Raw genomic sequence first — 11,846 nt, 5'->3', positions numbered from 1 at the left:
CGCAGCAGTGAGCATTCAACCCGCTGTGCAATCTTCCCTATAGGACAGTCCACCCCTGCTCCTGTTCATGTGGAACAAGCTCTCATCCTTTGCTGAGTAAACGTTAGAGTCCTGGGTCCAATTCACTAGTAGTTTACAAACACGAAGTGCTTTGTTTCAGCTTCCTGGTGTTTGTTAATGCAGAGGTCACCCAATTGCCAAGGAGACATGTGCATTATCTCATGGGCTGTGCCCTGCGCTTTTACAAATGATGCGCAACCCAGCTCTCATGAAAACAACAGCAGACAGGCACCGGGGATACTCAATTCGTGGGCGGCCAGCATGCGTAGGAGTCCCGGAAGTACAATTCAGCTTTACTGGCCTAACAGGTGCATTCCTAACAGCAGAGATTAGGCAGGTAAGCAGCTGTTGGTGAGTGTTGTGCAGGCATCTGGGTTGCTTCTCAGCCCCTTCATGTGATTTCAAAACTGCAGTTGTGCAATGCACCAAATTGCCTTCAGTACATACCAACCCCAAGTGGACACTTGAAGGAAAAAAAAATGTGTGCCTCATTCACAGAAGCATTTTATAATGGAAGCCCACATTGAAAAACGTTCAGTGAATCAGGGCCTTTGTGTTGGAAAACGCTGTGTGAATCAGGCCCATTGTGTCTGTCCTACTCAGCGTGGAGGGATGAAATATGGATTGGCAGTGGCGCAGACATGCAGACGCTGTCAGGTCAGGGAATAGGCAGGAATTCCATTGCATCAGAGTAGGAGTGGGGGTTGCCAGTCAAAGGATCGAATCTGAAAGGTCGACAGGTCAAAGGATCGACACCAAAGGGTCGACAGGTCAAAGGATCGATTTTTTTTTTTCACATATTTTTTTTTTGAGGGGGGGTCCCCCTAACCCCCTTTTTTTGCTAAAAAGCACTTTTTTCCCTAAACGAAAACCTAAAAAAATATATATAATTTTAAAAAAATGTGATCCTTTGACCTGTCGACCCATTGGTGTCGATCCTTTCACCTGATCTTTAGATTCGATCCTTTGACTAGACACCGGAGTGGGCACTGCACATTGTGAAGTGAACTGTAGCCAGGTGACTCTTTACCAGTCTTAGGCTGATTGGAAGTGAAAGGGGACCCACATAGGTCAGGCACTGAAGGCCTGCCACTGATTGGAGGAGTCTTCGAGATAGATGATGGTCATTCCTGATTTCAAGGCTGCCTGTGCCAATTACTTCCCTTATGAACCTTAAACCAGCAAGTCCAGGCCACCACAACACTCATTGTCCACCCCAGTCGAAAGTAAAAGCAGCATCTCAAAATATCTGCACTGCTTGCGTAATTATTTTGCCCTCTGCTCCCTCTGCCACATGAGGGGAGATAACCTCTATTTAGTGGGGATTTGAAAAACGTAGCACTTTGATACCTTATTGAGCAATTAACTAGGATACAACAATGCTTCCATTGGGCATTGCCAGCATGGCATATGTTTGAGGCCTGGCATTGAAATTTCCTTTTTAAAAAAGGGCCAAGTTGTATTGTGCCCAAATTATGCATATTGCCAGATTTACAAAAATGCGCAAAGACAATGGGGGTCATTACAAGTGTGCAGTCCGTTGAAGTATCAGTAACACCATCAACCGGCACGATTACCAGACCAGATCGTGTCCAGTCATTTGGTCGAAAGACATTTGGTCGAAAGACAAATGGTCGACGGAATTTGGTCGAAAGAAAATGGTCCAATTTTTTTTTTATTTATATATATATTTTTTAGGTTTTCGTTTAGGGAAAAAAAGTGTTTTTTGGAAAAAAAAGGGGTTGGGGGAACACCCCCCAAAAAAAAAAAAGTGAAAATACTAAAAGAAAAATTCGACCATTTGTCTTTCGACCAAATGGTGTCGACCATTTGTCCTGTTGAACTTTTTTTTTCGACCAAATGACTGGTAACTGACCAGATCATCCAGAGTTGTTTTGGCAGTAACACCGGCACCAGTTACACTGCACACTGTGCTGCCAAAAGCACAGGCAACAGTAGCAGCAGCACCTCCTGGGCTTTTGCCAGTAACACTGGCATAACAGAAACACAGTAAAGGTATGAGCATGGACTTGCCGGTACTACAGGCAGAAAAATGCTGGTACTACCGGCAAATTCATGCTGGTAACCCAGGTGGGAAAGAAAGGCCACGGGTGCTCACAATCCACCCAGGTGCACACAATACACACAGGAGCAACACAAAAGGCCACACCCACCCCAGGAACACTTTCAAACACAACCCTGCTGCCACTCGTTGTAGCTATGGACAAGGAGGCACTGCATACTGGAGTGCAGCTGTTTGAGCTGGAGCTGCACTAGTGGCACCCGACATACAGGGGTTGGTGGAGTAGGATTAGGAGAAGAAGGAGGAGGATGAGGATGAATGCGATGCAAGTGGCGAGGCAGAGGTGTGCTTTGATACCCCACACAAGGGCTGCACCCTGTGCCCTGACAGACGGGCAGATACACATCTTGTACCGTCTAAACTGGGAGAGAATACTGGAACTGTGGACCTCATCCAGGATGACAATGGCAGCAGGATTGGCATCTGGATACCCATATCACCCCTGTTGAAGCTGGTGTCAGCCCTGCTCTTCCTCACCACAGGCCCTTTCCAGCACTCTGTGAACCAGCTCCATGGCATATCACAGCCTGCATTCTCCAGAGATCTGGTGCAGGAACTGGAAGCCCTCCTGAGCCATGTGGACCAGCACATAGCCCTCCCAAACATCCAGGCACAGATAAACACTACAAAGTCCCACTTCCATGCCACTTCAGGCATGCCCAATGGGTTGGCAGCATTGGACTGAACACATGTAGAGCTGGTGGCCTGCCATGCCTCGGAGGAGGTGTGCAGGAAACGGAAGAAGTACCATCCACTCAATGTCCAGGTGACCAATGATGCTGAATCTAGGACAAAGGACCTGAATGTTGGGTGAGTACATGTACAAATACACACACATTGTTGTATGGGTCACAGGATAAGGGGGCAGGGGGTGCTGCACAAATGCGCATCCCACAGCCACTCTGCAAATGCAGGACCAACAAGTGCATTCCCAGTTCACTACCCACAACTCACATAAGTTACACAAGACTGGAGTAGTATCTTTGAATGACCAACCCTTTCCTAACCCATAAGGATATTAACATGCAATGCACCATAGGTACCATAATGCAACACATCCACTCCACCAATTCAAGTGTGCCAGTACACTGTCCCTCCTTGGCCCATGAAACGCATGTGCTGGTGAGACATGGTGTATGCATGCACATACTGAATTAATAGAATCTGCAGTCACATGCAACGCCACTGTCATGCACCATCACTCACACACTTCAAATGTCATTATCAACTCAAAGTCAATGGTACTCATATAGCGCACTGTTGCCACTGGTGTAGACTTTGTGCTCAGGTGGGTCTGCAATGTGAGCAGAGTAGAAATGGAAAGTCAGGGGTAATGGAAGGGAGACGGGCTTCACGTCCATGCTGTGCCATTGCCATCTTCAGTGAGTCCAAAACGGTAAACCAAATAATGTCTGGTCTGCATTACGGGTGTCATGCAGGGTGAACAGTTAGAGCTGTGGTAGGGGTACGGTGAGCTACACACCGGACAATTGGGACACGCAGGTATACTGGTGACTCCCACTGGGGCTCATCAGTGGCTAGTCATGTCCCATCCCCTGAAATCCATCTCAGGCACCCAAACCCTACACAGTGTTTCACACAGTGGCTGTCCCAGGGTGCAGCAGAGTGCCCGAGACACGGCCAGACCACACACACAAATGGGCTATGTGAAATACACTGTCCTGGCACATGCATGACAATGCTCGTCTTGCATCCTCCAGGTGATTCTGGATATCTGCTGCTTCCATGGCTGATGACCCCTCTTATGATCCCCATATGCAGGAGGAGATGGCCTACAATCGTGCACATGTGCGAAATAGGACAACTATTGAGCAGACAATTGGGCTATTGAAGGCACATTTCTGATGCCTACACTGGTCTTGGGTACACTCATTTACAGGCCAGAGAAGGTGGGACAGATAGTCCTGGCCTGTGGAATGTTGCATAACATCTGCATCAGACGTAAGATACACCAGGCCCTGGATTTGTACATGCCACACCAGAAGTAGGTGATGAAGATGCGGAGGCAGCACCAGCCACGCACAATCAAGTGAGCATGGATGCCTTGGAACAGCATGTTTCCCATCAAGAACTCATTGAAAACGTCTTCTGACTCCAACTCCACTGTGCATAACCCATGCCCATCACTGCATATGATGCGCACACTCAATAAATCCTGGCACATGAATAAGGAATGTCCACTCATTGATGCAAGTGCTTAATAAAATGTATTATTTCAGAAGTACAACCACCCTGTGCCCATCCCCCTCCTCACACACACCCTCACCACGGAACTCCCTCCCCACAGACCCCTCCCCACACACCTCCCTACACCTTCCCACACACCTCACTCCACCTTCCCAGCCGCCTCCTCCCCACACCCCCTCCACCTCCCCAAACATCCCCAAAAACAAAGTGTCATGTATGCTGTGCATCAATGTCATTTCCTATGCTTCTTCGTATCACAGGCCTTGGCATGGGTCGGTGAGCCCGAAAGCTGATGGGAGCGGAGCCTTGGACTGCCCTGGTGGATGATTGCCAGGGTGTAGCATTGGGGAGGGGGCAGATCCCTGGACCTGCATGTGATCCAGGGTGGCCTGCAGGGTGTGCGTTAGTGACTCTGCAAGTGCAGACACCCCCTTTTTTCCCTCCCGGACCCTCAGTGCCAATACCACTAGGGCAGTGGTTTTGCAGCCCAGGGCATGCACACAGGATTGGCTGCAGGCCTGCAGGCATTCCCACATCATGCAGGATTCCACCAGTTGCAGACATGCCATGATATTATATGATATGATAAGGCTTTTATAACGCCCCTGTACACGTGTTTCTAGATGCCATGTCACCATGTCAGCCATCTCGTCATACCTCACCTCAAGCCTATGTATGGGGCTGTCCGTCTCCCTTTTGCAGAGCCCTGGTACTGGAGGGGAGCTGTGCAGGTCTAAGGGGCTGAAGGTAGGGCTGTGGTAAGGAGTGTGGTCCTAATAGCCTTCTGTGCTATTGCCTCCATCCATACATCAGTTGAGGTGCCGGGATAGGCCGGTGGCTAGTGCTTGTGGGTGCGTTATCTGGTCACGTTGGCAGGCCGGATAGCTGTGGTGCAGTAGGCTGGCTGTGTCGCTGGGCATGATGGCTATACTGATGCAGCTGGCATTGGCTGGGATGTGGTGGTGTGTGGTGGTTTTCCCATCCTGTGTGAGGTTTCCAGGGCTGAGGAGGGTCCAGCATTGTTACTGTCAGAGGATTTGCCTGTTAAATGAACTTCCATTACACAGATACAACATTGTGTGTGACTTGGCCTGGACATGATTTTTGGTTGTCAAATCTGCTCTTATGCATGCTTGCATTTGTGTGTGGTATGAGTGCATATTGGTTGTTGTCCTGTCATGCTGGCTTGTAGTGGTGTGTGAATCGTTGATGTGCTAATTGTCATGTTGCCCCTTTGCACACATGAGAAGTACTCATGTGCCCATGTGTTTGTCCATGCATTTTGTGTATGATGTTCGTGCATGTTTTCCTCTGTCCCCACCTCCCCAGCATCTGTCTTTGCATGGGCTATATTGATGTAATTGTTAAGTGTTGTTCACATTTACTTGGAAATGTCTCCCTAATGTGTATGGTGCATTTCACATACGTCTCATGTTTGGCATTTTGATATGGCTTGTTGTACTCACCACCCTCTCTTTGAGTCCCTGCTCCGACCTCTGCTGATCCTTCTCCTTTGATCCCGTCCATGTGCATCACTGAATTACAGGTCTCCTTCCATGGCATTAGTTTCAGGGGTGAGGCCGCCCCGCCTCCGGTGACCAGGGATTCCCTCTGTTGTGCCTTTAGGATGTATCTGACTCAGAGACACAGGTCATCCCACCTCTTGTGTCAGTCTCTGGGTGGGCAGGGGATGGGACCCACTGGTGTGACCTTCTGGGCTACCTCTTCCCATGTGGCGGTCTTGCAGCACTGGCTTGTTTGTCGATTGTCACTCTCGAAAAGTTCATTGCATTGGTCACAATGATGTCTGCCAATGCAGTCAGTTCTGGCTCAGTGAAGCAGGGCTTTCATTGCGGGACCTCACGTAGGCAAGAGTTGGTGGTACCTGCCATGCTGCTGGTGTTTGCATGAGTGGATGGCAACAGGAAGTGCCTGATTTTAAATGTGTTGAGTTTTCCAAAATGGCAGGCGGAAAACTTCCAGTTCCTGCGATGGCACTGTTTCCGGTTCTGCTATTGCTGTGGCCTGTGTTTCTGGCATCTGGTGGCACATACACGCTGGAATCGCTGTTACCGGCATGTTTGTTCACATAAACACCAGCATTTCCCAGTTTTGCCTGTGTTTCTGTCATGCCAGTAAGAACGATTCTGGCAGTGAGGGATGCGCGCACCCAAGAGTTTGGAATATGCCAGTGATTCCATCACTTAGGTAGCTGGAAATATTACTACTGACATGACGGAATCACCAGCATCTTTCCGGCAAATTCGTAATGATGACCAATGTCTCAAGCACTCAATGTACAATGTATATTATGGAAACAGTTTGTAGTATTAAAACACAGAGATCTCTGGCACCCTGCCCACTTAAAAATAAAGAAACCCCACAAGCAAGGATGTATCCAGCATGCTCGGAGTGTGGGGATTGAATTAAGGAAAAAGCCCTGATTTTTAGGGGGGTGAGAGGAGGTGGTCGGTTGTACCTGCTTCTCTAAATGTGCAGTCAATGAAAGACTGTCTAGTCAAAACTAGACCAACAATTAGACCACCGTCAACATCACGAAAAAGGCAAGTTTCCCTGTCTACTTGCAGCAACTGTGGCTTTGTGACTAAATCTGACACTATTAATCATCCAGGCACATGTGAAAAAATGAGGATCAACTGTTTCTCCACATGTGATACACCTAACATAATCTACACCATGAAATGCTCGTGCAGCGTATGTCGGACAATCCAAACGCCAAGGAAAATTACGGTGGAATGATCACAGATCATGCACCAGGACAAACAACACTAATTCGGCAGTAGCATGTCACTGGCACAAGAAGAAACACAACATGTTATGTTATGTTATTTTGCATTTATATAGCGCCTTATATACCATTGGTATGGTCTGAAGGCGCTGGTAGGTTGAACGCCCTTGGGAACCGAAGTTCAGGTCAGTAGAGAGAGTAGAGAGAGTCAAAGGTTTATGTGAGCACTGGATATGTGTGAAGCTGGTGCCGTATTTGTGTAGTAGCTGCTTTTTAGCGGTAGGTGTGGTGGTTGAGAGATCAGGAGTATGTGTTCGTTCTGGCAGGATTTATCCAGACCGAAAGTGGCTGCGTTAGGCCTGAGGAGAACGCCTGGCTGGAGGTGTGTAACCAGCAGTGTTTACTTATAATTATGGGGAGTGAGTGGCGGATGTTGGTATGAGGACAGTTATACCGAATGGTGTCATAGTATCTCTGTGTTCTAGTTGAGTGGTGGTGTAAAGAAGAGAGTAAGCGTGGTGATGTGATATGATGGGTTGTATGCTCTGCATTCCAAACCATACTATGTACGTCACGCAATTCAATGCGCTCCAGTCTGTTCCATGCACTCGTATTCATTCCATGCACTCGAGTCTGCTCCACACACTCCGGTCTGCAGAATGCACTCATGCATTCCAGTCCGCCCCACGTGCTCCAGTCCGCCCCAATACTCCTGACTGTCCCATGCATGCACTCCTGTCGGCCTCATTCATGCATGTACTCCTGTCTGCCTCTCGCACTCCTGTCTGCCACTCGCACTCCTGTCTGCCACTCGCACTCCTGTCGGCCACTCACACTTCCGTCCGCCACTAGCACTTCCGTCAGGCACTTGCACTCCTGTCCGCCACTCGCACTCCTGTCCACCACTCGCGCTCAAAGCCGCTCTATTTACTCCAATCCATTTCGTGTATTCTAAGTTGTTTTATGAACTCCATTTACATATTTCATCCGTACCATTCAGTGTATTCTAAGTTGTTTTATGCACTCCGTCTACAAATTTCGCCCGTAACATCTTCATAATTCATCCGTCCATCCACCTATTTCACATGTTTCATACACTGATGTCACCCATTTCATCCACTTATGTCACCCGTCAGCCAAATACGGTTCCAAACAGTGGATGTGGTCATGAAACGCAACACACATGAAATATCACCATTCGTCTTGACCAGAGAGAAACCTACTGGATAGACCAACTTGATTCTCTCACTCCAGGTGGAATTAACAAAATGATAAATTATACCTACTACCTATGACTAGAACTGATATTGACCTGTATACAAATTCTAGAGGCATAGAACATTAGTACATCACAAACTTGTCCTCATGAAGGCAAACAGAGAATTTACGTAATGTACCAGTTCCTACATTATTTGGCAATATTCACAAGGAATGAGTGGTTCTTTTGCAACTAACGTATATTAGCTGCTAACACAGTAATGGACTTTGACATCATGAAGATGATCTACCAAGCACAAACGATTATTCACGTAAATTACTCACCATATATCGCTTGCATAAAGCATAACGCCAGTAGATTTCCAACTTCACGATATATTATCATTAGCCGCTAAGGTAACAATGCATTTTGAAATTATGTAGATAACACATTAAGCAACACCTCTTACTTTGATCGATTTTTTTAATAGATTGTTTACCACACAAAACTTGTAAACAGCCCACTACTAATAGATTTCCAACTTTGCGATAAACCATCATTAGCGGCCAACGTAGTAATGTTCTTTGATGGTATGTAGATGATTCACTAAGAGGGATAGATACTTCCGTCTCCGATCGATGAGACTGATTATTCTATATGCGCTTTATATTTATGAAGATGATATACGAAGTGAGACACCCACTTCCTTCTTCGATTGATTATTTACCATACATCGCTTGCAAATGGTGTACTGCTAATAGATTTACAACTTTGCGATACAACCTCATTAGCCACTAATGTAGTAGTGCACTTTTAAATTATGGAAATGACTCACTAAGTGGGATAGATACTTTCTACCCCAACTGATTGAACAGATCACTCAATGTATATCGCTTGTACAAAGCATACTTCTGGCAGATTTTCAACTTTGCAAGACCTTGCCATGGCCACCTTCCCATTGCTCCTGGAGACAGGGGCAGCGGGATATGAGGCCTATGTGATATACTCGCGTCTCAGGATGCGGAGCGTCATGTCGCCTAGCAACGGTGACCGCAAAACATCAAAATAATCCACAGCTCAGACGCATGCTGGATTCCATCCAGTTAGTGCATGTCCTTTCAGACTATTAAGGTAAGACACATGTCTGAGAACCCTGAACCTCTAGATATCTTTACCCCAACTACGAGAATGTTAACAAAGCAATCCTTTTGCTCTTTTGTGAACAACCCCATTTAGGGCAAACACGCAGACTCCAGGACATGGTCCAAACTTTGAATCTTCAATCTCTTAGTTTTTGCGCAGACACATAATTTTTCATAAAATGATCGTACCAAAGATAATTTAACCCTAAGCCTCATTCACTCGTCTATTTCAGATATACCATAAGGCTTTGCCGTATTTATTTGAGACGAGCCAAATGGCCTTTCAGCAGGGTAATTATCATGTGCAAATTAATAACATGCACTCAAATCATGTATTTAGATCAACACCGATTTCTAAACATGCACAAACTAATTATTTGCCTTATTGTGTCTCATTGTATGCACTTGCTGACTCAGACTCACTATGGTATGTATATATTGATTCATTATGTTGTGCTTTATTACAATCAATGTACAAATTGCTACCATACACTGTTAATCAACTCAGTGTCCTAGCGGACTCGATATGAAATGCATTGGCACACTGCAATGGCCACACTTGATATCTGGATGCACTATTGCATTTTAAGCAATAAAAAAACTTAAAAACTGAACATTTTCATTCAATCTATGTATTGACAATTGTAGTATTGTGGGATATTTTGACCCACTCAGCTATGCTATGCTACACCACTTTGCTGTACTGGTGCAAGAAACAGCAAAATGACCACACTGACACCTGTGCGCGCCAGGATCTCTAAACTACGTTTTTCAAGTACAGGGGCAGTGTACAGTGTCTGCACTGGTGGACACTGGATCCCTAGCAACCCTTCTGTCAAAGAGAGTCTTTGATCATCTGAATTCAGGGAGGAGGAGAGATAGCAGATCCCTCTCACCCCTTTTCCTGGACATATTCAGAACTTCGATGGGAATGAAATTCCTGTCGAGGGGACTGTGGATCTGGAAATTAAAATTGGGCGACACAAGGTGAAATACCCGGAAATAGTCATGACTCCGGAGGGCAATGACACCCTGTGAAGGTTTTCCCCCCTAATAGACTGTGTGAACAAGGTCCTCTGGACCCAGACTAACCGGCCAATAAAATTAAAACAGAGTGTCAACCATATTAGTTTAAATGGCACATGCCACATGGTTGAACAAAAACATGATCATATTGAGTTCCATTTTCAGAACAACCAAACACTGGACATGACAGTAATTGCTGTAGGACAACAAACTGGTGATGGGAATTCCTCTCCATTTATGAAACTCAACCTTCCTTGCAGTTTCAAGTGGCATTCCACACTGGAAGGAAATACTCTGAAATCCTATACTAATTCACAATTGGAAAATCCCAACTCCAAAATCAAGAGTGTTGATGAAATGTCCAAAAATGTTCCAAATCCAAGACGGTTTGTTGGTGAGGAGATCCATATCTGGCTGTGACCAGTGGGTGGTCCCTACCTCATTCCGAAGCCTGATGCTAAGTCACGCCCATGATGCGGCCACAGCCAGTCATTAGGAGTTTCATATTACATTAGAAATCATGCAAGATGTTGTATACTGGCCACGACCAATACTTGAAGGGGTGTCTTTTGTGTGCATAATTTCAGCCAACATCACTCACGCACTGAGCTCCCCTCCAAAAGAGGGGGATGACACTGCCTTGGTCAGATTTATAATTAGATTTCATCGGACTTGTGATTCGCTCCTCTATGGGGAACAAGTACATGTTAACCGTAACATTCTTGTTTACTAAATGGGTGGAATGTCTCCCAGCCCCAAATTGCAAGGCAGAAACAGCAGTTGCCCTGATGAAAAATCACATCTTCTTGCATTTTGTGGCAGACTCTGGGCCAAGTTGGGACATCTGATTACCACTTGTCGTGATGGCCATCAGATCTACACCTTCTTCTGCAACTAAGATGTCTCCATTGAGCTGATAACTGGACGAAGGATAGTGCTACTCCAGCATCTGCTCTATAGAACACAAGAGCAGAAACTAATAAATGCCTCCACAACTCATGAGTATGTTGAGAATCTGAGAAAACACCTTCAACATGCTTTTGCGTACGCTCGGTGGAATATAGAAAGATCTGCAAATAGCATGAAGACCCACTATGATCTAAAGACAACCAAAAATGAATACAAAGTCCTTGGCGTCCTTCGCACTCCGGAAGCACAGAGGAAGCACCCTGCTAGCTGTGACTTCTCTGTCTCATGTATGGATGGTGATATCTTTCCGGGTGAGAACCCCAGAAACTTGTGCAACCGAGCCGCGTTTTAATCAAGAAGGAAGGACGGAAGGAAGGTGGAATCCAGCCTATCTGGTGAGATGCCAGTGCCGGCAGTTGATCCCCTTCCATATTATTCCTGCTTCCATTTCATTCCAACCAAGGGCAGGGG

Source organism: Ambystoma mexicanum, chromosome 10 (assembly GCF_040938575.1).
Source record: "Ambystoma mexicanum isolate Mex_15411 chromosome 10, UKY_AmexF1_1, whole genome shotgun sequence".
Lineage (NCBI taxonomy): Eukaryota > Metazoa > Chordata > Amphibia > Caudata > Ambystomatidae > Ambystoma > Ambystoma mexicanum.
This window is presented reverse-complemented; position numbering follows the sequence as displayed.